This window comes from Meleagris gallopavo, chromosome 11, assembly GCF_000146605.3.
Source record: "Meleagris gallopavo isolate NT-WF06-2002-E0010 breed Aviagen turkey brand Nicholas breeding stock chromosome 11, Turkey_5.1, whole genome shotgun sequence".
NCBI lineage: Eukaryota > Metazoa > Chordata > Aves > Galliformes > Phasianidae > Meleagris > Meleagris gallopavo.
Genome location: NC_015021.2, coordinates 847,771 through 874,817, shown reverse-complemented (window position 1 = coordinate 874,817; position 27,047 = coordinate 847,771). Strand labels below are relative to the sequence as shown.

Below are 27,047 nucleotides of genomic sequence, written 5' to 3'. Positions count from 1 at the left end.
AAAAAAAAGAAGAAGGAAAAATCTTTTGTGGCAAAGTAATAATGTTTTAAGTGCACTCTGATGCTGCTTGCTGCTTGTGGCAGGGTGAGCAGTGTCCTAGCAGGGCACTCACTGTGTTGCAGTACATCTGGTTCTCGTCCCAGCAAGCCTGAGAAGTGTGAAACTGGAAACTGGCTGTTTCCAAAGGAAGTTCAGCTCAGGTTTCAGCCAGAGGATTGTGGTCTGGTCTCACAGCTCGCAGTAGGATGCAACCACCCTGCCTGCGTGTCACTCTTCAGGAGACCCCTGGCCACCTGCTGGAGCATCCATCTTTGCTCCTAGCTTGTTAGAAGCACCCTGGGATTTGCTGTGGAGGAGCAGCAGTCAATGTGTGCTTTGTTCTTTCTCTGCTCTTGAAATCTTCACACTATCCTCAGAGAAAGAGGGAAGGTGCGCAGCTTTCCCCACACATCGCTGAGGCCCTGGCCAGATTTACCTCACAGCACTCCCACCCCAGCCCTGGGCACACGGGAGCAGGGCCCTGAGTTCTGCCCATGGCAGCCCAGCCTCTTGGAACAACCATGTCCTGCAGACACTGCCTGATCCCTAGGCATCCACTGCTCTGCTCTGCGCAGGAGCACGCCCCTGGCCCTGGGCTTCAGTCTTCAGCCTGCTCTCTTATGCCAGATTTAACCCTTGTTATTTTCCTTGTTTCATCATACGGTTACAAGTAATGAAGATGAAACACTCAAAGAGGTGTCTGGAAATGAATACTTCCTTCCAGGAGCCGACTTATTCATTTGGGAAGCACATCTTGCAAGGTAAGGGAGAGCTTTGGTCGAGCAGCTAGGTCAGGATTGACGCCTCAGGGAGGCCAGAAATTCCCTTCCTCTTACACTCTTCCCCTTCCCTTCTCAAAGCAGTGAGTTCCTACATTTAGAAGCTAATCCACTTTCCGAATGGCATAAGCTTGATAATCTACTAACTTCCTCAGGATAAAATTAGAGTATATAGTATTCTGATCTCAGTGTTCTGATTCTCCCAATGCTAATTGGCTGATGTACCACATTATCTTGTAGAGGAAAAGAATTAGGGGATAGTGCCTGTTTAAGCCTCTGATGTAGGCTGGGGATTTAAAAAAAATACATAAACTCTTCCTAAGCAGTAGATTTTTTCATTGAATGATAAATTTTCAGTGCTGGGTAATAGTGATCCATTAGCATCTTATAAAACAATAAAATGATGTTGATTAGAGGCCAAACATAACATAGAATCCAAGTGACTTTAATACATAATGTAACCAAAATACACATGGTAACTAAAATATAATACATAAAGCATATATACATCAAATATGATATATGAAAAATAGTTAACAAAATATGTTAAACGTAGCATATGTATCATAATTACATATTCATATACGCATGGTAAATTCTATTAATCTGCTACTCAGATTTTTCTAAACAATACATACTTCCCATTTCTTCCCTAATCTTGACCTCGACAAGTATGCATGAACTCTCTTTTTAGCTGCATATTCAAAGATGTACACATGTATATTTTATCCTCCAAAAGTCCCACTGCTCTATATCCTTTCCATTATGTAAAAGTCAGAATATGTATCATTGTTCTCTCTTAAATATCCCTGTCACACATCCTGTGCATTTCCTGCACACCATAAGGATTTACAATATCTTGCCACCAAACACTCCAACCTACTTAAAACAATTCTACATTTTAAGTGAAATAAAAGAATTGCTGTAAACTTTTTGCTAAGTTCACATCACTCATCTTTGTCTGGAGTACCCAAACTCCATATTGTACTCTGCTTCGGAAGGAATCCTGGCAGTGCATGTGGGATATTTCTTCCTACATTTTTCCCAAACATTTTTGCTGGTATGAGATGATTTACACTCTGGTTCCTTAAAGCAATAAGCGTTCTGTTCACTCACAGCAGTAAGTAGGATTTTATTAAGGATAATACAGTACCTGATACTTCATATCTGAAGTTTACATCTGAGTGCTGGGAGTTCCAGAAACCTCTGAAACTTGAGTGAACTCTGCACTGAAGAAGTAATGTCAAGGCTTTAGCAGAAAATAGCATTTTAAAAATAATCCTTCTCACGACACTCTGGTACATTTCAGTAAACCACAAGAGGGAAAAACCCTCTTTTCCTCTTTCAAATAGTACATAGTTATTTTCCTTTTTTAATTGTTTTTCTGATGTTACACGTGCACATAACTGGTCACTGCTTCTGTTTTTGTAAAAACAGGACAGGAAATAGATAAGAAATTTCATAGAAAAGGACCTGAAATTTTGTACTTACAAATGTCTGTGTGATTTTTTTCATCATTTATTTTAATTTGCTGTATTATTTTCTGTATTATCATCTGTAAAAAGAGAGTTGGTGAGCGAAGTTAATGAAGGTACGGAAGGTAGCACTGTAATTCCAAAAGGAAAGGGGTCATCACCTGCTACTTGTGCACTTATGATCAAGGATAAGGCAGCCAAGATCAGATTAGACTTAGGGTGTGAAAAAACTGTCCTGTTAAACTGACTCCAACCACATCTTTACAAAAAAAAATGAAAATTGTGTTAATAATGTATCTTACCCAGTTCTTTCTGGTTTATCACTTGGAAAAAGGAGGCAGCTGTTTTTTGGGACATAAACAGAGTTTTTTCTCTCCTTTAAAACAAAGTCAACTAAGTTCTGTTTTAATCCACCAATTTTTAGTATATTTATAATTTCTGCTACATGATAAATGCATGTGTTTGGACAGCATAGGACACACTGGAACAGGTTGCCCAAGGAGGCTGTGGATGCCCCATCCCTGCAGGCATTCAAGGCCAGGCTGGATGTGGCTCTGGGCAGCCTGGTCTGCTGGTTGGCGACCTGCACACAGCAGGGGGTTGGAACCAGATGAGCATTGTGGTCCTTTTCAACCTCTGCCGTTCTGTGATTCTATGATTCTGTGATACTATATTATGCTTACTGATATTTTGTTCGGGTATTTTCAGAATATCTTTCCCCAAGGAGTAAATCTTGCCACAGTAATGTAGAGTACCATCTACAACCCTGTTGCTTTAAGGTGATTAAAAGTTGCCATAAAATATACAAAGCATTTCTGTAAAATTCAAGAAAAATTATGGCAATGAAAAATAATTATACTTCCTCAAAATAACTTCACAAGTGAATGATCATTCTGCATATATCTGTGTATTAAAATATAGTGACGTTTTCTGTTGTAACGTGGCAAAATATGACAGAAATACACTGTTTTTCTTAAACCTTCTTGTCATGGCACAACTTCCTCCAAAATCCTACTTTTTTTTTGTTTTAAGAAGAGTATTATTTAACATCCATCTGAAAACATGGTTTCAAGGGCATGAAGTTGTCAGGAAGCACTAACTGCTGAGACAGGCTGGCATCACCAACTGCTGTGACCCCGCTGGTGGCATTTCTAGTGAAAAGTCCTGTTGAGTTTGACGCAGTTGCAACGTCCTTGTTATTTTGCCATGCAATATAATATGTAGAAGTGGGCTGCATCCATATCTACAAGTGGGTTCTTCAGCAATCACCTGCAATACAAGCAAAAACATCCTAAGTGTTTGCATATTTGTCATAGTATCATAGAGTCACAGAATCCTTAGACCTGTGAAGGCCATGTAGTCCAGCTGCCCTGCAGTGCACAGGGACACCACAGCTGGATCAGGTTGCCCAGGGCCTGATCAGCCTAGCCTTGAAAGTCTCCATGGATGGGGCATCCACCACATCTCTGGGCAACCTGTGCCAGTGCCTCACCACCCTCACTGTAAAAGACTTCTTCCTTATATCCAACTAAATCTCCCCTCTTTGAGCTTGAAGGCATTTCCCCTTGTAGCCCAGACCCTGCTAAAGACTCTGTCCCCTTCTTTCTCATAGCTCCTCTTTGGATACTGACAGGCCAATTATTTCTGATATTTTATTTAACAACATACTGTTGAAAGAATGAAGGGAAAATGAATGAAGGAGAGATCAGACACTGGCTACCACCAGAGTGCTACTTTGTTGATTCAAAGTAAATAGTATTTCAGGCACATAAAATGGCAACATTTAGTATGAAAACCCGCCTCTTCCTGGACATAGGTAAATATTTTATTGGCATCGAGATATCTACTGCTATAACATTCACTGAGAATATTCTAACAGAGCAGAGTGCAATGCTGTGAGGTATCCTGTTCCCTTCCTGTCACATCTGTGTCTGCTGCCTGCTTTGACAGCAGTGATGTAGAAACAAAGCAAATAGATGTGGAGGGAATACATCTGTTCTTCTCTGGAGTCTTTAATGTGTGCTCTTCCAGGAATCTCTGCCCAGCAGAGCCCTTTGCAAGGGTTGTTCAGTGACTGCTTCATGGGAAGAAAGGCACGAACTGCAAGAAGCCCAGGATTAGGTGTGGTATGAGGGATTCAAGAGGGCCACTATAGCTGTACTCGAAATAACATCTAAAGAGTTCCTAAGCTTCAGTATGCCAGAGATAGCCATCATTGCTTATTTGTTATTTTTCAAAAGTATCTAAGGCGGGTTCTTAGCAGGAATTGTCTGTGGGAAGAGTAGGCTCATCCTTTTCTTAATTGCCCCATGCATAGAGTCCTCTGTGTGCCACCACCCTGAGAGCTCTCCTAGGCAGCAGCACAACCAGCTCTTGGAGTGATGGCACTGATTCCAGTGCCCAGGAGCAGCCACAGCCCTGCCTGCCTCGGCAACACTTCCCGACCTGGGCAGGCTCCTAATCCTCTGAGAATCTCAAACACACATTGCAGCACTATTTGGCTGGCCAGCACAGCAATCCTTGATCTGATGGCTGATTTTCCATGGGTTAAAAGGATCAGTGAGCCCATTTCATACCCAGCCCTGTTCAGTGAGCCTGGAAACAGCAGAAGCACTGCCAGCTCTTGCTGTGGAGGTGCAGGATGCCACAAGACACAAAGTACCGGCGGAACTCTGACACCAAGTGGCTGCTCACTCAGCTTCCAGACCCTGCAGTGCAATCTCTGCACATCTCTGCTATGGAGGCCTCCAGCAGGGGGGCCTCATTGCATGATTTTTACATAATTGATATGTTTAAGTCATTGGGCTTCATACGCCTAGAGTGATGAAGCCAGACCAGCTGGGGGTAGCCCCTCAAGTTCTGTCACTCCTAAGATTTTTTGCTAACAAGTTCATTTTCTTTTCCGTGCCCCTGTTACTCAGAATGCTTGCCAAGAATGAGAGTTTTGGCACTTGAACTGGAATTCTGCCATTCCCTGAAAAAACAAGGATGTTTAGCAATTGTCTGGAAGAACGATCTGAAAGCTGCTAAGTGCAAAGGCATTCTCATCTGCTGGAATCGCTGTGATTTCTTTCCAAGTTCTCTGCTATGTTCCCAGTGTGTGTCCTGCCATCGGGAAGGTATTTTTCTATCAACTCATAAAGTAGTGGAGTTTGAAGATCTCTAAAGCATCATCTGCTCTGAAAAATCTCACCAAAGCCCTGTTGCTCTGGTGAAACATCCTCTTTACAGTGAGGTAAGATTCAGGGTGGTGATGTGCTTCTTCAGAGTACTACACGTCACCATCAGAGTTGCTAATGGGATAACGCTGCTGGGTTGTGCTTCTCAGAAGCCCAGAAGGAAAGGCCAGGAGGTCATGCAAAGTGTGAGAGATATCCACCATGCAGGTTTTACCTGATTTGCTCTGAAATCAATACTTTGCCTGTGATCACTGAAAAAATCTGACAGCATCTGTGAATACTTTGAGCTTCATGAGAATACAAAAAGGATCCTGAGAATACAGCGTTCCGATACACGCGTGTCCTTTTTCTAGCTGTATCAGATGGGGTAGACTGGCTGGTGCAGCATTACTGACCCAGTTGAAGCAGGAATGACTGCCCTCCATGGAGCAGTGCATTATCAGCCCGTGAGCACAAGGTGGCACAGCAGAGTAGGACTACAGACCGATGAACAAGAAAGGAATTCGGAAGATGCGGTTCATGTTGCAGTTTTTGTCATATCTCAGCTGTCCCTGCAGATTGAAACTGTGGGATATTCTCAGTGATGTCCCAGCTCTCAGTCCTTCCTTTTACAGCCACATTTGAAGATTTATCTTGTTTCTGCTCTGTTTATTGCTGGAATTTCTAAGTCTTGCTGTACATCCTTGGAATTTCTTTATTTGTTTTACTTTTTGATTCATCTAGTTCTTCCAGAGGTTGCCTAAGAAACATAACACGATCTAATCTTTTGTTTGCTGCAGTGGAATACTGGCCCTTTAAGGCCAGAAGGGATGTTTTGCAAGATCCGTTGCTCATCTGCCTAAGGGAATCTGTTTAAAAACATTTGATATAGTCTCTGCTAGAAAGAAGAGTGTCTTGGGAGCTATTAACCTCAGAGGCAAGCTAGAATGGAGGGCCACAGATCCCTTCAAGGGCATAGAGTGAAGAATCTTGTAGCGGGACAACAGAAGGTTTCTCTTTCTCTCATCTGAGACAAAGAATCATAGAATTGCCTGGGTTGAAAAGGACCACAGTGACCATGTAGTTTCAATTCCCCTGCTATGTGCAGGGTCACCAACCAGCAGACCGGGCTGCCCAGAGCCTAGGCTGGCCTTGAATGCCTCCAGGGATGGGGCATCCACAACAAAGAACAAAGGTATGGTAGTGTTCTGAACCCCAGAACTCAGAGTGATGAGATGAGTGAAGAGTTAACCAGGTATGTGAAGGAGCACTGAGCTAATGTGTGCTCTGCAAGGTAGGAGAAAAGCCTGCTGATGCAGCTGAAGGGGAGCAGGGGTTGACATTCTAAATCAAGGCAGTCAGAACTGGAAAGGGGAATCGAGGCAGGCTCTTTGCAGGAGATACTTCTACCATGGAGGAATGCCCTGAAGCATTCTTCATCTAGCCTGGCCATTTGGATTGCTGTAACCTTGATGTCAAGGTTATTTAATAGCTCTGCTTCAGCATTATCACGCAGAGCTGATTGTTCTAGCTGGTTATGTAGACTGAAAGTTAGCTGGGAATTTTTTCTTGTAATGACTTGCAGATGGACAGTAAACAGCTTTTCAAAACTTGTGAATGCTATAAGAATTCATTTTTACTGGAACAAAAACAACAAAAAAAGTATCCAGAAAAATAGGAAAAATGCATGGTTTCCTAGATTGCATCACTTGCCCATTAATAGTACAGAATTGATCAAAAGCATGAGGCACAAAATAGATAATCTATTTCATTAGTCTGCCATGGAGTTATTCAGAAAATCTCATGAAAGAAAACATTTTTAAAATACCATCATCAGTAATTGGCCCATTTTTAAAACAGCAAAATATTTTGCAGGAAGGATTTTCATTTCCCAATCAGCTCAGTTTCTCAGAGCATGCGTCACTTCTGAACGGTGCCCTGAGCACACTCCTGCCCACTAACGAAAGTAAGTGCTGTGACTGCTGATTAGAAGCATGTTTTGTAGAAGCTTCCCAAAATACTGGCAGTATTAGGTTGGATTGCAGTCCTGCTGAAGACTGACCAAAAAGAAAGAGTGTGCAGATATGCTGGTGATCATGAGTTATGGGTAACTCTGCATAAGGTTCTAAATCCATCCTTTGTGTAATATTCTAACTATGAACACAGTGCATTTTTTTGCTTGTAGACCTCACACTGAGTTGTAGTGAGTTTTAAAATGGAGTGCAAATTCTACTCCTTGACTTTCTCCAGCCTTTGTATGCCACTCCAGAGATCTTAAACCAGTATTTTCTAAGCAGAAGAGAGAAACAGCCATAGCACAAAGGGTACGGCTGTAGTACTGAATGTTCCATCACCCAGCTGGGCACAGATCAGCACTCTGGGGTGTGACCTGACAGCAACGTTGTAAGAAAGACAATCTGCCACTCTCGGGGAATCAAGAAGCTGTACTGTAAAAACATTTTCTGCTGTTATAAGCTACATCTGCCAGAGAACGCTGTGCCAGCATAATATCCTGCGTGTTGTAAGACATAATACCTGTGCTGACAAAGCACTGTCCCAGCCTAAGCTGCTAGCTCTTCCTTTCCTCTTGCTGCACAATAGAAAAGGCACAGAAAGAAAAAAGACTTGACTCTTTGCTGGAGAATCACAGTTGTGCAGTCATAACGGGGTCCTTGTTTGTACTGCTGGGAACCAGATCTGTTTTTATTTGTCCCCATAATTCAGTGACAAATTGCAAATGTTCCCTGCCTTTCTTAACTGCATCTCATGTAGTTCACCTGAGACAAGTAGTTTTCTCTATCTTCATGACCGTATTCCTTCTCTAAATCTTTTCTTTTTGCAGATACATACTAAAAAATTTCAGATCAGAAGGAGAGTTAGTAGAAGTACTTTATGAGCATGTAAGCAAACAGGATTATCACAATGTGATAATGTAACTGATATATTAGATAGAATCTTCCCCTGCTCCATCCCAGCCCATCTTTAACACCAACTTACTTGAACAACATCATTCTAATGTGTTTCTCCTGGAGGAAATAGTGTCTGAGCTTTGTTGTGCTTTCATAGGCACCCAGCTGTCCCTGTAAGTTACAATATCACCACATATTCAGTGCACATGATTACATGGGCAGGATCGGACTGTCAGAATTTGTATCTGTAATCTCAGGTTCCAAATGAAGTTTGCTGTTTTGCTGTTTGCAGCTTGTTCCCACCCTCATTGTCTGCTTCACAGCTCACATTCATCCTCTGAGTCAAGGTCATAGACAGTCTGAAAATCAATTTCCCATGCCTCCATTCTGCCTTCCTCAACCTTAATTCTTATCTCTACGAAAGAGCTGCCAGCACAGACCTAATATCTGATGCACTGAAACAAGTTCACATGTGCAAAATCTTTGCCAAATAGGAGGCTTATAATTAAGTATTCTGTAAATAATCTCTTCTTCTAGCTATCACGAGCATTTCAGATTATTTTTATTGGATACTCATTCAAATCTTGCCAGTGCTGCATTTTGCTGATGTTGATTGAAATGGTAATGAAGGCAGTAAGGCCCCTCAAATTCTTCAGTTTGTCACAAAGATGTAATTTACAGGCAGTTAGCAGTGTCACAATTGCATCTGGCTCATCAGCTGCTAAGGACCAGCTAGCTGTGTCTGCAGGGCACGGCTGGCTTGGATTGCAGTGAATCCTGCTTCATCCTCGTGTGGCACATTTGTGGTATGTTTGTTGACTTGCTAAATTTGGGGTCAGCAAAAAAGACCCTAATAATCATTTTAGCAGATAACAGATTTGTATAAGCACGTTTGCAATTATTTTTCCTAAGCCAGCTCCTTTTCTTTTGCTAGTCAAAGCCCACTGTTCTGCCAGATTCTGCAGTGCTCTGCCTTAATATTCTTTCAATATTTTCACATCCAGACCATGTCTGCATCTGGCTTGCTTTGTGCATAAAATCATTTTATCCACATGACTTATACTCTAATTCATGTTCTGTTCATTTTACTTCCAGATATCAAAACTGTCCTTTCCCCTGGCTTTGGAGAGCAGAATATTGCCTGTTGTATCCACTCAGAATGTTGTCACAGAGCTAGTATTTTTCTCTCTGTTATGCTAGCTCAAATGTCTGTTGTTTTGCATGCGTTCCCTGACCTCTTTTATTCTGTAACAAGAGCATTTTGTAGTTAACCTCCCTTCCAAGGCTTCTGATGGCCAATCTCTGCCTTGTCAATTGTCTCCTAGTCTACCTAGATATTGATTCCCATTTATGATTAACCAACAGTACTAGCCTTCATTTGCTCCTTGTTACTGTTCCAATGAAACGAGTAATGTAATATTTTGTCCTAAGCAGATTGCTCTGGTTGGAAATCCGCCCTACAAGTAAGACAGCACTAGCTGGCACTTCAGTTTCTGATGGTTGAACTGGTAGCATCTCGTTGTTCCCACATACTCACACAACTTTCAGTATCCATCCGTGGATGTTTGCTATTATTCCTTCTAGACTTCATTTCTAGTTCTTTGGGACAGATACCCCTAAACTATCTTTGTTTTCCCCTTAGCACAGGCAGAGAAGAAGGGTAAGGGGAAAGAAAATCAGACATCCAGGTATGGAATATGTGGGCACAGTTGCAACAGAAACGTCTACAAGATTATCACTCCTTGATTTTGCAAAACTAAAATTGAAATCGAGTCTTGCTGGAATATTGTCTATGGTCAACTAACCTCAGTGTTGTAGCTTACCAAGTCCTGCTCATTTTCACCTCCTTACTCTATTTGTTGTGATATTTCTTTGGCAATAAAGAGACCTGCTGTTAGATCTATATGAAATGGGCTTTTAATAAATTTCATGAAGCAGTAATGTGACATGCAGATAAAGCAGCGTGGAACAACTTCAAATTTAAATAAAGTGAATGCTTACATTCTCAGGAACAAATGAATTTCATTCTCTCTTGCTGAAGAAAGTCAGAAAGAAAGAAATAGAAATAGAAAGAAATTATCAGGTGTTACATACGATGTCAGTGGTTTCATTTTGAGTGATGATGAAATAGGGCAAATCCACCACTGCTTCCATCTGAAAGTGTCAGGTCACATCTCACATCAAATGTGAGAATATAAAATGGAACCTTTTCCAACTCAGAATTGAAGTTAAGTTGTAGAACATTCAGGAGAGGAATGAGACTTCTTGGGGCAGCCTCTTACATTGACAGAGGAATGTTTTCTTCCAGAAACCCATGGAAGGGTCCCACCTTGCATACCAGAACCCTACCTTCTCACAGAATGGCAAGGCATGCAAAAATAATAGCAGCTCCTCAATGCCAGGCTCATGTGCACTGCTTCATGGCAGAGGTCTGAAAGCTCACTGATGTCTCTGATGTAAATTCAGGAGTTTTCTGCCACACTCAGAAGGAGATAGTGCCTCTGTGAGCTCTAAGGCTGTGCAGCCCTCATGAAGAGGTCTCAGGACACATTAATCTTTTTTACAGAAGATAAATGTATTATCAGGGAAAATTACACCCTCAGAGGGGCTTATGAGCTGATGAAACTTCTTGTTTCGCTCACAGCTATCTGATTGGTGTGCTATAGAACACTTAGACTGAGGAATCCATCTGCATCTCTGAGGCTTTAAAAACTCTTGTGGTGTTTAAAGAGCAGTAGCCTAGAGATGCCCCAAAATCATAAAGCTGAAGAGACCAGGGAAGCTGCTGAGATGCCGAGATTCAGCCCAGGCAGTCCAGGTTTGAGGTCTTCTGATAGGTATTCACATGACAGTAGCATCCAATCCAGTAAGAACGTGGTTGTTAGGGAAGCACTGCTCTTGTCACTGTGTTCAGCGCTTCACTGGGACTGCAGAGTTCTGCTTTTGTTACCAGCAGGGCTGTTGGGGCAGCTGGGGCAGCTGAGTGAGGATTCTCAGAACTTTGTGTCTTCAGGCACTGGGGATCCTACCTTGTGGTTTTCCTTTCCAATCCTACAGGCTAATTTGTTCCATTGGCAACAGGAATATTGTCTCTAGATGACCTTCCCACACCTGGTGACTGTGTTTCTAATCATAATTCACACATTTAACCTTCTAACAAGCAGCCTAAGCATTAAAAATGCATGAGCCCTTGGTAAGGGGGGACAGCTAAATGGCTGAAGTAACACTGAAGATGTGGTGGACCTGAATTATTGATAGAAAGAGTGGTTTTCCTTTCCTTTTAGCTACTGAATAATACATTAAAAGCTGCACAATAAGATTATTTTCATTACTCACATAAATGACTTGTTCAGTATCAAAGAATGAGGAGAGCAAATGAAAAGCGCCCTGGGGTGGCAAACATATTACACTTAAAAAATTCATCTTCTAGTGTATTTATTCACTTTGGATTTATTTTCCAACAAATGTTTTGTTTTAAAAGATATATTAGGGAACATTTCCTATAATTTACGGACTGTGAAGTTAGTTTTGAATTCCTTGCGTGTAACTGATGCTGCCAATGAAGTTTATCAGTACAGAAAAATTGATGTGTTATTTATTACTGCTGCCAAGAGATGTTGTGGATGCCCCATCCATCCCTGGAGGTGTTCAAGGCCAGGTTGGATGGGGCCCTGGGCAGCCTGGTCGAGTATTAAATGTGGAGGTTGGTGGCCCTGCCTGTGGCAGGGGGGTTGGAGATTCATGATCCTTAAGGTCCCTTCCAACTGGGCCATTCTGTGATTCTATGTGATTATTAGTGGGTGCACTAGTGGGTGCTATCCTAAATAAAAATTGCATTTAGGAGTTAAAGTTACCAGGCAGATTGATTCCTGCATATCCTGTCCTTACAGTTGTTCTGTTTTGGAAGACCTCATTATCCCTACATGCAGTACGCAACGCTGAGATGTCACTATCTGCATAGCATGATGGGTGAATTGAGTTTGTTCAATTTTGCTTTTCCTATTTAGCCTGATTGCAGTAAAAATAACCCTTATGTAAGTGTTTGCAGGAATTAATAGTCTGTTTGGCTTTCAACGCTGCCTGGGGCTATTAGATCTCCTGGCTGTTATTAATGTACCCAGCAAGAGTCCTGTTGCAGATTTCTGTTAATCAGCAGCATTCTTACTGCAGGCAATAGACCATGGCTGCCCTGAATGGTGGGTAGATAGCTGCTTAGATAGCTGCTTCTACATTTCCCCTTGTGCTGATGCATGTTGTTGACTTTGAACTGGACAGCTCCTTTTCTAAGCTTTGAACTTACTTCAGCACAGACAGCAATACCTGTTGGGCTGCATGGGCAGCTTTCTATTTATATCCCTTTGGAAACAATTTTAAAAAGAGAAAGAAAGAGGAAGTTTCTTTAAACTGAAATTATTCAAATCCATTTGTTACAAGCACTGTGGAAAAGTGACACTTCCAAAATTGTGTGTTTCCTTTCTTCTGTTTATATTTTCTTGGTATAAGAGCTAAGAATAGCACAGCTATGAGTATTGCCTCAGATAGGTATCATCAAATGCTATGTTTTAGTCATGTATTGATTTAGAACCCACTCAACTCACTTGAATGATCTCCATGGATTTTAGACAGACTTTAGAATATCTGCTTTTGGGAGACTTTACATTTAATACTGCAAATTTCATAGAATCATAGAATGGCCTGGGTTGAAAAGGACCACGATCCTCATCTGGTTCCAACCCCCTGCTGTGTGCAGGTCGCCAACCAACAGACCAGGCTGCCCAGAGCCACATCCAGCCTGGCCTTGAATGCCTGCAGGGATGGGGCATCCACAGCCTCCTTGGGCAACCTGTTCCAGTGCCTCACCACCCTCTGGGTGAAAAACTTCCTCCTAATATCCAACCCAAACCTCCCGTCTCACTTTAAAACCTTAGTACTTTTTAGCAGCCTAACAGGCTGCTCCCTTACACACCTTCAGCTGATGCAAAGTAAGCAACATCAATGCACTTCTCATTCTTCTGGACAACTCAGCCTTCTAATTATCCAGCTTCAATCCCCATGTGTGCTCAGATCACAAGTTCTCAGCAGGACTGTCAAGATTTGATAAATGTTGTGTTGCTGGAGTCTGTCTGGTGGGAGGAGCTACTCTGAGTTCAGTGTGAATAGCCTGCAAAGTGACTATCCAAGAGTGGAACAGAAACATGTACCACTGACCTACTTAGCACTGAAAGTCTCCATATTCCATTATTGATGAGCTGTTCTGCTTAAAGCCCTCCTTGTTGTGCACACTTAGTTCAGCGTCGGGGAGATTCCAACATTTATTTCATTTCTAGACTAAGGCAAATAGAACCTCTCTGCTTCATCGTCCGTTCCATCCAATGAGACACATACAGATGAAATACGTGGACTGAGTCAGAATTTGGTATTGACAATGTATGTTTCTTTCTTAAAAACAAGGCACTGCAATAGGGCATGCTTTTCTTCTCAGTCGCCTCTGATGAGCTAAAAAAGCAGAAGGAAGTCCTCCTGGGCTATGCTTAGCAGTGTCTGTGACATACAGATGACAGTATGTCTGCACTGAGAGAAGTTATTTAAGTATTGCAATTTTGTTATTTAGGAACTGACTGCATGGCTGTACGGGCTTAACTTAATAGCAGTCTCTTAGAAAAACAGGAAGGCAGACAGTGAGTCAGTCTGGGATACATCCTGGTAAACACTTCAGGGTAGGCAAAGGGCAAATGCTTAAACTATTCCTTTGAGCTTCATAACATCCAGGTTCCTGCCAAGGTGAATAGCTGGCATTGCCAGAGATGTGGTACAACAGGTCACCAGTGGTGTGAAGTACTAAGCAGATTTTATGCTGTGACATGAGGGAAATCTGTTGAAGGAAAATGAATGCCTGCTGCAGGCTCCAGCAGAGCACTAAGCTGAGCCATCCCTGGGTTTTCTGCTAGGTGAAAACCTCCACAATAAGTTAGATATTCTGCAAACACTGCAGTGTTCTTTTTTTATTTTTTTTTTTCTTCTGCTCAATATTAAACACACTTCTCCTGAATGAAGACTGACAGACCAGACCTGAAGAAGGTCTTTCTCTTAGCAGTTATCACCACGAGCCTGGTATGCATCCAGGCAGATCTGCTTAGGCAGTGATGGCAATCAGGCCAGGCAATTCTTGTGCTGCTGGGCTACTCCTAAAGCAGCCACAAGCCAGAGGTAAATGCACACATAGAAGCACAAATGCAGATGCACTGTGCATTGTATCCTACAGTAGCACATGAGCTGTACCCAGCACTGCATTGAATGGGAGAGAAAGGAGTTCTGTGACATCTTTTCTTCTGTTTCAGTCACCAGTGCAGGCTGCTCTAAGGCTTTCCTGTTTCAGATCTTATAGAGCTGCTCTGCCAACTGGAGATCAGCCAGCATCAATGTGCGAACCAAAAATGTTACAGTTCTTTGATAATGCTGTTGCATGAATGTTTTTCTCAGCCCTAGGAAAGGTATTCCCTTTTCACAAAGACAGTTTTTGGAGAGAGGATGGATCCAGGATTTCCAGTCTTTAATCACACTTAAGAATCTGATCCACCGTTTGCTTGATCCCTATTACAGCTGCTCATCCACCACTTTTTCAAAGAATGTCGAGCTGCTGACCTGCTTTCATCCCATAACCACAGCACAGACTGTTTTGTTGCCCCTCCTCACAATTGTCCATAAATTAGGACACAGTCTATTGTAAACTTTCATGTCCTTTATGTTATGTGAGTATAGAATGGGTTGGACTATCCGGGAAATGAACTCCAAGGGTTCCCTACCACAATAAGACCAGCTGAATACATCATTCTTTTTGCTCCTCCTGGGGAAGGGAAGCACTATTGATAAAAGCAGATGAGTAACAGTTAGCATTTGTTTGGTAAGCATGTGTATTCTTGCAGATGAATCAATTGAAAGGTCATTACATTCTAAAAGCATTATCTACAGATATATGGACATTCTGTTTTATTTAAAAGATGAAAAGTCACTACTCAGCAATCATAAATGAATGATCCTTTGTGTTTTCAAGTTCTCATTTTTGTCTCGTAGAGAAACTCACTTAGCAGATTAGCAGGGCACAGTAGGCAGGATTTTTTTTTTTCAGTATTTTGTCACAATAAGACCATGTGAAAACAATCTATCCATGATACACAAATGGTGAAAAGGGAACGATTTGTTATGTCATAGAACACAGGGCATAACACAGGGCTCCCAGACATCAATCAGGCAGTTGATGTAAAGTAGAATTCAATAGCACAAAATGTCACAGAGGCCAAAACTATGTATTGGTTCAAAATGAGACGAAAGAGATAATGGAAAATATATGTGTTTCTTATGTCCAATGGCATAGATATTACTTGCCTTTAGCTTAGATATCTTACTACCACTGAACGCCAAAGGATGAGAAACACAAGAGTATTTGGTTTATTTGCCCTACTTCTATTTTCTTTCATAAGCATTCTATCCTAGTCACTGCTGGGGAGTGAATGGGACTTTCATCTGATCTGATATGGATGCTTTGCATATTCACATAAATGCAGCTGTTCAGTGTGTCAAACTGTCACTGCGTCTTCTCTCATTCATAAGAACAGAATTCCTGAGAAATACACTTGAATTATGGAAGGTGTGAGTTCAGCTTTGTGAAAGGCTGCAAAGAAGTTCCCAAACATCACTGTGTGCATAGCAATGTTTTGTAACAAACTAAACTGAAGCCTTCGTGCCTCACTCATCTATAATAAACACTGAAGTGAACCTCAGTTGGGCCGAGCAGACTTTTTCCAGGTTTGCCATTTTGGTAAAAGCACACATATTTTTAAGCATTTTCAGTTATCTCCCAGGGCATAAAAGGCCCAGACTTCCAGAAACCAATGAAAGATATCATTTATTGTACTTTGTGTTCTTAGGTATTCATACACGTGTAAATATGATTATGAAACTGCACTAAGTTATAAGTTAATGGAGAGTTCAGAGTTGCATCTTTAAAAGGTATTTGGTGGTGGTGTACCAAAGAGAAGGACGTAATCCCTGCCAGTGATCCCTTCCCATCTTCAGAAGTTGTGTTTGAAAAACAGTCTTCAGCCCTTCCAGCAAAATCAGCTCCATTGCTACAAAGCTGTGGTTGCTGGATATTCTCCCCTAACTTCTAAGCTATTTCCTACAAAATGTTAGGAATCTCCTGCCTGAAAGCATAGCAAATGAAGGTGTTTAACATTCGCATCACTTGATAGTAATCAGACCCTTAGTTGACATACGGATGGTCTTCCTGTATGCTCGAGAAAGCTCCCTTTGTGATGGGATATGTTTTCCACTGCAAAAAGTTCTGTTCTGGGCTATTATTCATAGTTCTGTTGTGCCTGCTTTAAATTGTTATGCCTTCATTTGATTCTAGTACTAAAGTGCTTTGATAAGATGAGAGATAACGTGAAGATGAAGTTTATTGATTTATATTCCGTACATGATTGCTTTATTAGATGAAAACAGTTTTTACAGATTTCCTGGAATGATGTCATTCAGTGACTACTGAAAAATTATCACATGCCCTCAGGTCACCTTGAGAGTGAGTTGCTCTCTCTGCTTTGGGCAGAAAGAAGATCTGGAAGTCCCCTCTTGGAAGTCCTGCAGCTTTGTGTCCAAACAACACAGAAAGAAGGACAAAGGAAGGTGAATAAGGAACTGCTCTCTCTGCAACCTCTTTCCAGAGGCTAAACATGAAGTCAGTGCTGCTTCTAGTAAAGTTATCTTCAGATCTGCATCTCTTCCCTTCCTGCAGAAGAGAATCAGTGCTAAGAAGGGTGAAAAAGGCAGAAGAAACAGGGCAACAGTGGGGAATTCTGAAGGGGTTGGGTCTGAAGATTAGAAATAAGTAAATTTCCCCATCCTATGGAGAATGCTCAGGGTATACAATTGCCAAGGAGCAGTTTTCCTACAAAGGATTGCTTTTGTTGTTGCTTTGTTGTTGTTGCTGTTGTTTGTTTGTTTGTTCGCAGACCAGTGGGAAAGCCATTCTAGAAGTTGGTTAGGAATCCTGTCTATTCTCTGAACAATGAATAGGTTGGTGAACAGGGTTGTAAACAAACTCGTCTGTTCTAAATGCTCTCCCAGTTTAAAATACCTTTCTATAGCATTTTTCAAAAGCTTCATGGATAATTAAAAATAAACTAATAGGAGAAGGTCAGTGGTAATTTATTAAGCCAGTAATTCTTGTAACTCAACATTAAGAGGTGGCAGTTCACTGCTAACAATGCCACTGTTGTCTGAGTCCTTCTAGGCAAAGAACCAGAAAACACTTCCAAGCTAATTGGAATCTGCATGAAGCATTCATTCTTTCAACACATATAGCATCCCAGCAGAAATCAGTGACTAACAGTGCATTTATTGATAGAACCAGCCCAAAAGACTAAGCGAGTCAGCTCTGCAGTTCTTGAGCCATGGTGCCCCTTCTGTCTCACATGTATGAAGAAACTTCACCGTGGCTGGGCTGCAAAGGAGGTTGTGAAAAGGGATGTGGAAGGATGTGACCTGTGCACTGGAGAGAGCAGTGATTTTTGGGAAATCTCTGCATGAAGTCAGAGGAGACCAGCAGATTTGTGACCACCGTTAATGCTCCACGATCCCTGACGGGCGTTCACTCACACTGTTGATTAAGCAGGGCTAACCATGCTGCCTTGTGAGGGCCTGGTGTGCTATCCCAGAATGTAGCTTCTTCTGGGTTTCTGAGTTCCTACAGCACATCAGGCCAAATGGAAGCTGTTCCATATGAAAAAAACTTTGATCCCACTGCAGTGCCCTCCTGAGAGCCCATATTATCTATATTATTCCACTATCCAAGTCTTCCAGCCCACTAAAAATTCCAAAGAATGGAAAGCCTCAGCATCTGGAAGGAGCATATGCAGGGAAGAGGTTCATGTCTTTAAAAGTAAAACCACATGCCTATGGCATAGCTAAATTGTGCAGCTTAGGTTGCTTTTTTTTAAGACTATAGAGGTTAAAACATTCCTTTGGCTTCCTCCCTCAGTGTTGGCTCAGCTACACCAATGTTCACACAGTGGAAGTGGTCTGGATGCCACCTCCATTTTGGAACTGTACCAGCAGCTTCCTGAGTTACCAAAAAGGGCCATTTGGTTTGCAGCGTTCATCCTGCCCTAGCCACGTGGCACTGGTTGGCAGGTGTCTCTGATCCTGGTTTGCTTGGTTCTCAGTGCAGGGGAAGAGTAACCCAACTGTTCTGCCGTGGTCATCTGTCGTTATTCTGTAAGTCTTTTCTGGGTGGTGATAGAAAAATAAGTGGCTTTACAGGATGTTCCTCCAAGAAATTGGTTGTACTTCTCAAGAAATTGTCTCTGGAGTTTAAAATATGTTACCAGGATACTTGTCATGATTTATTGTTTACTATTGACTTTCAGCATAAATATTTGAATGCTTGCCACGTGAAAAGTCCTAATTATTGTCTACATACAGCCTGGTGAGTTCATTTGAAATGCTTTGTTTCCTGTTCCTTTCGGTAGAATGTAAGATACAATACTAGCTAAAGAAATTGAGAAATTGTTTCTTTTTTTTTTTTTTTTGCTAGCACTTTCTGACCATCTGGACAACTTGGAAGTACAATCATCTGCCTACTCAAAGAGAAGCCAAAAAGGTCTGAGGTCCCACTGCTGGTCAGGACTGTCAGTAATTGTTACTATCCAATATAATCTCTTTTTGTTATTTCCTTAGCTAATAAAGAAAGGTAGCATAATTCCTGACATACTACAATCCAGCTTAGGGAAGAATCCTGCCCTACTGAGCATACATGTGATGAGAATTGGTGACATTGATTTCTGAGGAAAATCCTGCAGGTCTTAAGAGTAGCTTCTTGTCAATTTACTGGTTGTTACGCTGGAAATGAACTACAGGACTTGGCCCCACAAAAATACAGCTTTCCTAACAAGCAATTAAGGCACTGACAGGAAGAGCAGGAATGGGACAGCTGTTAGGGTGCACAATAGTGGCTGATAAATACTAGAACTATTCTAGAAGGAAGAAGGTAACCTGAAAGGTGGAACTGCCCTTTTTTGGTTATGACTTCTAGAGTTTTTGTAGAGCTCAGAAGAGAGCTCTTCAATTTGTGTTCTGGGGTTACTACCAGTCCCTAAAATATTACAGCATCACTGGTAAGAGACCTGAGAAAATAAAGTAGGAAACATCCATTTTTCCAATGAAATGAACAAGAAAAAGAAAATAGAAGTAATGAACGAACAGTCAATATTTAGAATAAATACTGTTGAGATAAATGAAAGTTGTTTGGTTTTAGGTCTTCTTTTAAAAGGCTGCTTCATCAGTGGATTTTTTTTAATATTCAGTGGCTACATGGCCTTTTAATTAAGTATGTTTGAGACATGCTGCAATAGACACTAGTTTTACTTGAGAAGCTCTAAGTTACTCAAGCATTTTATGTTCCTGTATAACCTGATGACTATTTAATTGAATTACTGTGGGTCATGGGCATTACAATTTCAACATACACTGTTGGGAGCACTGTCTTTACCTTTTCTAATCTAAAAATGTAAGCTCCAGTGGTCAAGGGAGCAATAGACAGAATGTGGGTTCTAAAACAGTGCAGTAGGCAGTGGGGTTGGCTTTTAGAGCCTTTCTCCTTGTGATTGCTTGACAAGAGCTGGCACTAATTCAGACTTACCTGAATTTCTACCTTGATTTTAGACTTCAGTCCTATCAAAGAAGTAGTATACAAATATCTCCTAAGGGCACTAGGCTACATAAAATACTATTAGGAATGTTAGAATACTTCTCATTTGACAGAGTTTTCAAAATGGGTTCATTTAATTGAGGATGCCTTATCATCGCTTCAAAGAGATTTGCCTAGAACTTTCTGGAGGGAGAAGGAAGAGCAAAGGAGTGCAGTGGGACACCTGCATTCCTACAATTCCTTCTGAATTTCAAAATCACAGACCTAAAATCCAACACTGAGGTCTCTCTGTGATGCATTTTAGCCTGGATTAAGTCGGAATGTGGAACCAACACTTCTTGAATGTAAATACTGCCCGCTGTATTTCAGAAGAAAGGTTATGTATCAGGATATTCATTTCATTTGTATGTTTTCTTTCTTTTTAAATGTCTGCACATATGCATATCTTTATAAAAATTCATAACACAAAACCCCTCATATTTCTGTCATTCTCAGCATACAGCTCTCAATCTGCAACAACTGTCATTTTTAAATGGATCTTATCCATGCTTAATCTGTGTTTCAAGGATAGCACTCAACCATACAGTCTAGCTGCCAATCTCTTTCAACAAACACTGAAGGAAATCTAACATACCTTTCCCTAACAGATTTTTTTTATTAGCTTTATTATGTGTTTTTAAGTCAAACAGCTTTTGAACTGTGAAAAAATCTAAGGACATCTTCACATTTCTAAGTGTGATTCATCAGACATTCCAAATTTTTACAAGTTATAGTTGGAGAGCACTCATGAGAGCTGAGATGATTCAAGCACTGTCTTGTTACTAATTGTAGCTTTAAGAAAGTAGCAAAAAAATATCCTTAAATTGCAAGCCTGCTGCTTCCTGCTGTGTTTTTGCTGAGTTACTTAGCAAGCTACTTCCAAATACTTAACCTCTCCTGCAAACTAACCTAACCAAACCAAGCTCGCCCTGAAAATGTTCGGTTGTTCCTCAGGAAGATGTAAAATTTTTGGTTTGATGGTGGGTTTTTTTTGCAAAATGTATTCTGTAGGTGGTTAGAACAGCATCTTAATTATAACCAGGTCTGAGGGAGTTGGTCGCTATAGCAACAGTCTATTTAGTGCGTTTTAAGAGGAAAGCCCAACTCGCCTGAATGTTTGAGGGAAGACAGAACGAAAGAGGAAGGGAGGCTGAGCTTTCTTTTCTCTAAGCCACAAACTGCAGCATCCTCTGTTTAAAGCAGGCATGCGGGGGAGCAGCTTCCATTTCCTCAATGGTTCTCATGCTGCTGACAGGCTCCTTGGCTGTCTGTATAAAATACAACCTTCCTTGATTTCAGAAATGCAACTGCGCCAGGGCTAATTAAGGATAACACCGCACTGAATATTTCCTAAATGTGCAGACAGAAATAGGAGGCATGATCTCCCTAAAAAAGCTGGAGCTGAGGAAATGTCTGATGCAGTGTCTTGTCCAGTGTGTGTCCTGCTATACAGAAGCTCCCCCTATGTCCTTACTGAAGTCAGAGGGAATTTGGTGTCAGCTGATTCCTCTGCAAGCATCTCCTGGGTTGTGTATCTGCCTTTGATTCAGTGCTATGGAATTGTTTTTTCAGAGTGCCTGGTATGGTGCTCTGCTTTGGTTCTAGGAGAAAAACAACGTTGATAACACACTGATGTTTACAGCTGCTGCTAAGCAGTGCTGTACAGAACCAGGCAGTTCTCAGCAAAGGGCCCAAGGAACTGGGAGGGAACAGAGTGAGTGATTTACAAAAGGCATATTCCATACCATGTGAAATCATGGAGGGGAATGGGAGTTCACCTCATGCTCTGCCACTGCTCTGGGTCTAGTTGGGCATTGGTCAGAGGGTGGTGATCAATTGTTTGTGCATCACTTGTTGTATACATACATATATATTCATGTATACATATAGTCACAACTATTATCCTTTCCCTTTTCTCTATCATAGCAAATAGATTTATCTCAACTTAGGAGCTTTATTTCATTTTTTTCCAGTTCTCTCCCCCATCCCATTGGGAAGGGAGGAGTGAGCAAATGATTGTGTGCTGCTGAGCCACCTGCTGGGTTAAACCACAACAGTATCACAGACACAAAGGCACTGAGGTTTGTTTCCCCTCTCGTGGCTTAAGATGGAAAATTATACCAAGGGGACAAAAATCCTTACTCCTGCCAAATCTTAGGCAGTGATGCTTCCCTCCCCATCACTGTCAGTTACTGCCCATACCTTGAGCAGTGTGACCAAAGCACTGACCCAAGGCTCAATTTTGGGGCTGCTGCTGGAGTTATCAGAGCTATTGTGAGCATAGCACTGCGGGTGCTGTGCAAGCCTGCATGTTTTAACAGCATGCTGAACACTTGATTTTCATTTTGTGCATAATGATTTATAACTTGCTGGGATTCTGTAGGCTCAGCACATCTCCTTTGCAGAAGCAGAGAGGAAAGAGGAGCCCTGGTTTGTGCAGCTTTGCTGGAGCAAAGGGCCAGTTCTAAATCATGGCTTTGATTCCACTGTGACACAGTGTCCCCACCCCATCAGGCTCAGCCTCTGAGGTGGAGATGCAGAGATCTTCTTTGCATGGGGAGAAGGGTTTGTCCCCTTGAGTGGGGTTTTGTGCTCCTGAGGGTGCAGAGAATTATTGGGGAGGAATAATGATGTTGAAGAGGTAGGTGCCAACTCCGCAGGTGTGTTGGGAAGGGGTTTCGTGGTAGGTTGGGCTCACCAGGAGGGAGCAATGGGAGTATACAGCATGTGGTAGGAAAGAGTTGAATCTGTCTGGAGCAGCTTGTGAGGAAATTTTTTGTGAAGGGAAAACAAGTAAATCTGGAGAGGAAGATAGCACGGTTAGTTATGGTTGCTGGAGAGGTTCAGACCAATAAAATCTGCATTCTCATGCCCTGTGTTCTTTGTGAAGGAAGAATCATTCAATCAGAAATAAGGATAAAGAGGACCTTTCCTTTTCTTGGATCTCCAATAATCTCTGTTCCTTGACCCACACTCTCACGTTTTCCCCTTGGATGTCAGGATCACCTTGAAGGAAGAGGAGAACTTGCTGGCTGCAATCTGATGGTGTCATTTATGCAATTGTCACCACCAGCTGCCGCTACTGCTAAGTGCCACGGGATCGTTTAAGCTCTACCTCAATGGGCCTCCCACAGAGCTTGAAGAGGGAGAGTTAGATTTGATGGTGTACTCGGCAGGAAGAATCGAACATACAGCACTTCTTCACTCCTCCCTCTGGTGAGCTGTGTTGCTGTCCAAGAACTGGGAACTACTTTCTCACCTCCAAATGTTGTAAATGAGATGCAGTGCTCCTGATTCTAATTCCATTAAAAATTGCCACACCAGATGCACACAGGCTAGCATTTCTTGAAGAACTGAGTAAGAGAATGCTCAAACCAAAAGAGCCTTCCTCTGCTGGGAAATGCTGCTTGTTTGGGGTACTTCCTGAAAAGAGTCTGTAGTGAAGTGTGGCTCCCTGTGCAGCTCCTGTGCTACTTTTCCTTTGCACTATCCTACAACAGCAGAGCTTCATGCATTTCACTGTGACAGCCAATATTTTGCTTTTTTCTGTAGTCTTATGTCTTCCTGCACATCGCAGCAAAATGGAAGGGAAGCAAATTTTCTTCAGAATGACACAATTTGACTCATTCATTGAAACAAGTGGGATGATATTTGGCCAAATTTCAAGCAGATATTATAAGGTCAAAAACTTCTGCAGCCAAAACCTGACTCACATTTTTGCAGTTGTGTCACTCCCCAAACAAGCAGTTAATGTGTTTGCATTCTGCCTTGTCTTCTCCCATTTCTAACACAGACATGCTGGCTGTTTCTTTCCTACGCCCCATCCCTCACCCATGTGCTCATAGAAATGCTCTCCTTTTCTTTATCCCCCATCACCATCCCCCTCAAGATCTCAAATGTGAGGCTGAAGGAGACAGGGAGCCAAATTCTGCTCTCGGTGCTAAATCTGGAAATCATTCCCCTGGCTTCACATTTATGCTAATGCAAAAAAGATGAGAATTTAGCTTGCTGTACTGTTGTCAACAGGGGAAAAATAAAGTCCCTATAAGACTGTATCCATAGAAACCATCCTGCTGCAATAGCAAGTAAAGCAGCAAATCAATCTCTTCAGTTTTAAAATGAAACCCATTTAACAACATTACAGTGCATCTGCTGTTGACGAGATCATCTGTGCTGATAACTCTGTTGAAAAATCCTTCTGTACCACATAAGCTGGCATGAATATTTCTTCAGCCTGATAAAATTCAGATTTTGGGTAGAGTAGGCATTGATGAGAAAGACCCGTGAAGACAGGACAATGAGACAGAGCCAAGTCCAGCAGCAACAGTGTTTAATGAGAGAGAAAATTGTTCAATTTAGCATTTTGCCCAAGTATCTGGGCACATGGTGCCTAACACTCCAGTGTGTCAGCAGAGGCAATGACCTGTCCCCTCCGCCTCCCTGCTCTTTGGTTATGTGGGACCATATGTGACAAACAGTACATTTTTACTTTGCAATGCATTTGTCTGAATGGGAGTGCATGTGTGTGTGTGTGTGTGTGTGTGTGTGTGTGTGTGTGTGTGGCTGGTGGACTGTCAGATGAGATTTCAATAGCTGCCTCAGTGCAAGACAATCCAGGCAGACTACATTAGAAAGGTGTACACTGCGGAGCCAGAGGCACTGCCATGTGCTGGCTGTCTCTGCATTTTATTGTTTCTACATCTCATTCTGTCAGATTCAGGAGAGGACCTCTCTTCTATGCCATGGAGAATGCATGGGAATATATAGATATACTACTCCAGGCTGCAGACGTGGTACTGTGTGCTGAGGGATTTTGCGTTCATTTTTTCTCCAATTGAAAAATCTCTGTGGACATTTTGAGAAATATTACTGTTGTTTATCAGACAATTGCCCGTCCACAGAGGAGGCACAGTTCTGCATTGCCTTTGCACTGAGCCTAAATCCTGCAGTCTCCGCCTTTCCTATGCTTTGCAGATAGAGGATATCTGTCCGGCAGAAATGCAGCCTTATTTTAGACAAAGGGGATAAAATTGAACAGGGGACAATTAAAAACCATCACAGAAATTGTCTCGGCTGTGAGTAGTCCTTTTGTTGGCGAGGATCGGATACACATTCCTGTGTCACTTTGCAGTGTCGCTTATGAATCTCAGTCCCTTGATAACAGCAATCACAAACGCTGTCTCCTTTCATCTACAGCTGCCCTATATATTATGGCAATCCCTCTTTGATGGAAAGTTATCTATTCTTTTCTGACCTGAGGGCAAGGTTATTCCAATACACTCCATTTAGTGCTATCACTGAAACACATCCAAAAGCATCAACCGGTGCATAATGGTGCTGCTCAGCATCTGAATGAAATGAGAGCACATACCAAGTGGAGCACGCATGCTCTGTGGTCTGAAAGGCTGAGATTTTCACAATCAGGAAAAGAGATCCCAACATACTGCTTTAGGACAGGGTTCCATTGCTGAGGCAGAAGAGTTTCCTACTGGAAAGCAACTAGCTGAAAAGCACAGATTGCAACTTGGTTTCCATGGTCAATAATTGACAAATCCAGGAATTCTACCCACATTGAGGGATAAACCGCACTCATTTCCTAAGTCCCAGCCTTTCTATATTGAAGAATGATATTTCTGCCATTCATTGAACTTTTTACTGGTAATTTCCAGTGTCTACTTAACCCTTCCGTATCTCCATATAATGATGCTATTTACCGTCAGAGTTCAAATTCCTGGTCAGATCAAACACAACTCTTTTGCAAATTTCTGTCTAAAAAACAGAAGCAGAAGAAGAGCTCAGACTGGCACTTCTCATACTGTTGTTCACCAAGGGGAGCAGCTCAGGGCACCAGGCATGGCTCAGGGAAACCCTGCACACCAGTTGGAGCAGAGAAAGTGGATGTGTTTGTTCCTGTGGGTGCAAAAACATGTGGAGATTGGGTGACAGCACCCAGAGATTTGAATGGCTTTTGACATCAGCCTTTCCTCTACCTGTGATAAACGGCAAGAAAGTCGACCTTCCCTACCATGAGAGTCCATGGAGGAGCAGTGCTGGAGCTGCTTATGCAGCATTGCTCAGAGGGCCAAAGCAGGGTGCTGGCTCTGGCTCTGGCTCTGCAAAGCAGTGAACCTCAGAGCATTCTTCATGCATAAGCTCCTGAGGTTTGCACAGTCATGTCCAGAGTAGGAGTGCTACTTGATGATGCCTGTCTCCATGGATTCAAAGTTGACTCCATGTTTGCGTGCTGCCCGTTGTACACCACCACCCCCATGGGTACAGCAAATACCCTGAGTCACCTTCTGAAAATAAACAAGATTTCCAGCAGACCTGTAAGCCATCTGGTAGTGGAGGCAGGCGAGAAGACACTGGGCTGAAAAACTCAGTCACGTGGCAGTGTTTCTATCTGTCAGCACAGCCACTTCTTTTGACAACGTTAAACACCATTTTAATTATTGTGTAAACACATTTTCTGTAAGAAATTTGTAACAAACAGCAAGCCAGTATTAAAATGTCTCCTTGGCATGAGACCTTTTCTCAAAGTCACCTTACAAATACACAAATCCCATCTATATTTAAAAATGCCATTCGTTTTACCACTGGAGAGACCTCTACCACAAATCAGCGTACCCCTTCTGGACAAAGCAATTATCTTCTCTCTGGACTCTGGTGACAGCACTCGAGCTGTGTGCTGTTCCTGACACTGCAGGTCGGAGCACCGATGCAGCACAGCCCTGGCCCCGCTCTGCCCCTCGTGGTGCGTTCTGTGCTTTCCATCCAGCCGCTGCAGCACCCTGTGCACCAGTGCAACAAACTGCACCTGTTGGGCCTGTACGCAGTACCAGCTGTGACCAGCTGCTGAACACGTAACTGGATTATGCCTCAGTGGGGGCAGAGATGCCTAAAACCCTTCTCCCGTGTCTTGGGAGATGTGAGTGGTGAAGGGC

General features: G+C 42.2%; 1 protein-coding gene and 1 long non-coding RNA gene across 2 annotated transcripts in view; one reads left to right on the top strand and one right to left on the bottom strand.

Annotated features, from left to right (window-relative positions):
* Nucleotides 1–2,891: 2,891 nt before the first annotated feature.
* AMER3 (APC membrane recruitment protein 3) overlaps nucleotides 2,892–27,047 on the bottom strand; it is a 33,876-nt gene continuing 9,720 nt past the window's right edge. Inside the window, exon 3 of the mRNA XM_010716350.2 lies at nucleotides 2,892–3,562. The gene's annotated coding sequence lies outside the window, so the exon portion shown is untranslated. The remainder of the gene's footprint in view (nucleotides 3,563–27,047) is intronic.
* LOC109369404 lies at nucleotides 13,983–23,432 on the top strand. The gene is made up of 2 exons (XR_004160911.1): nucleotides 13,983–22,744; nucleotides 23,104–23,432. It is a non-coding gene; the product is annotated as an uncharacterized LOC109369404 (long non-coding RNA).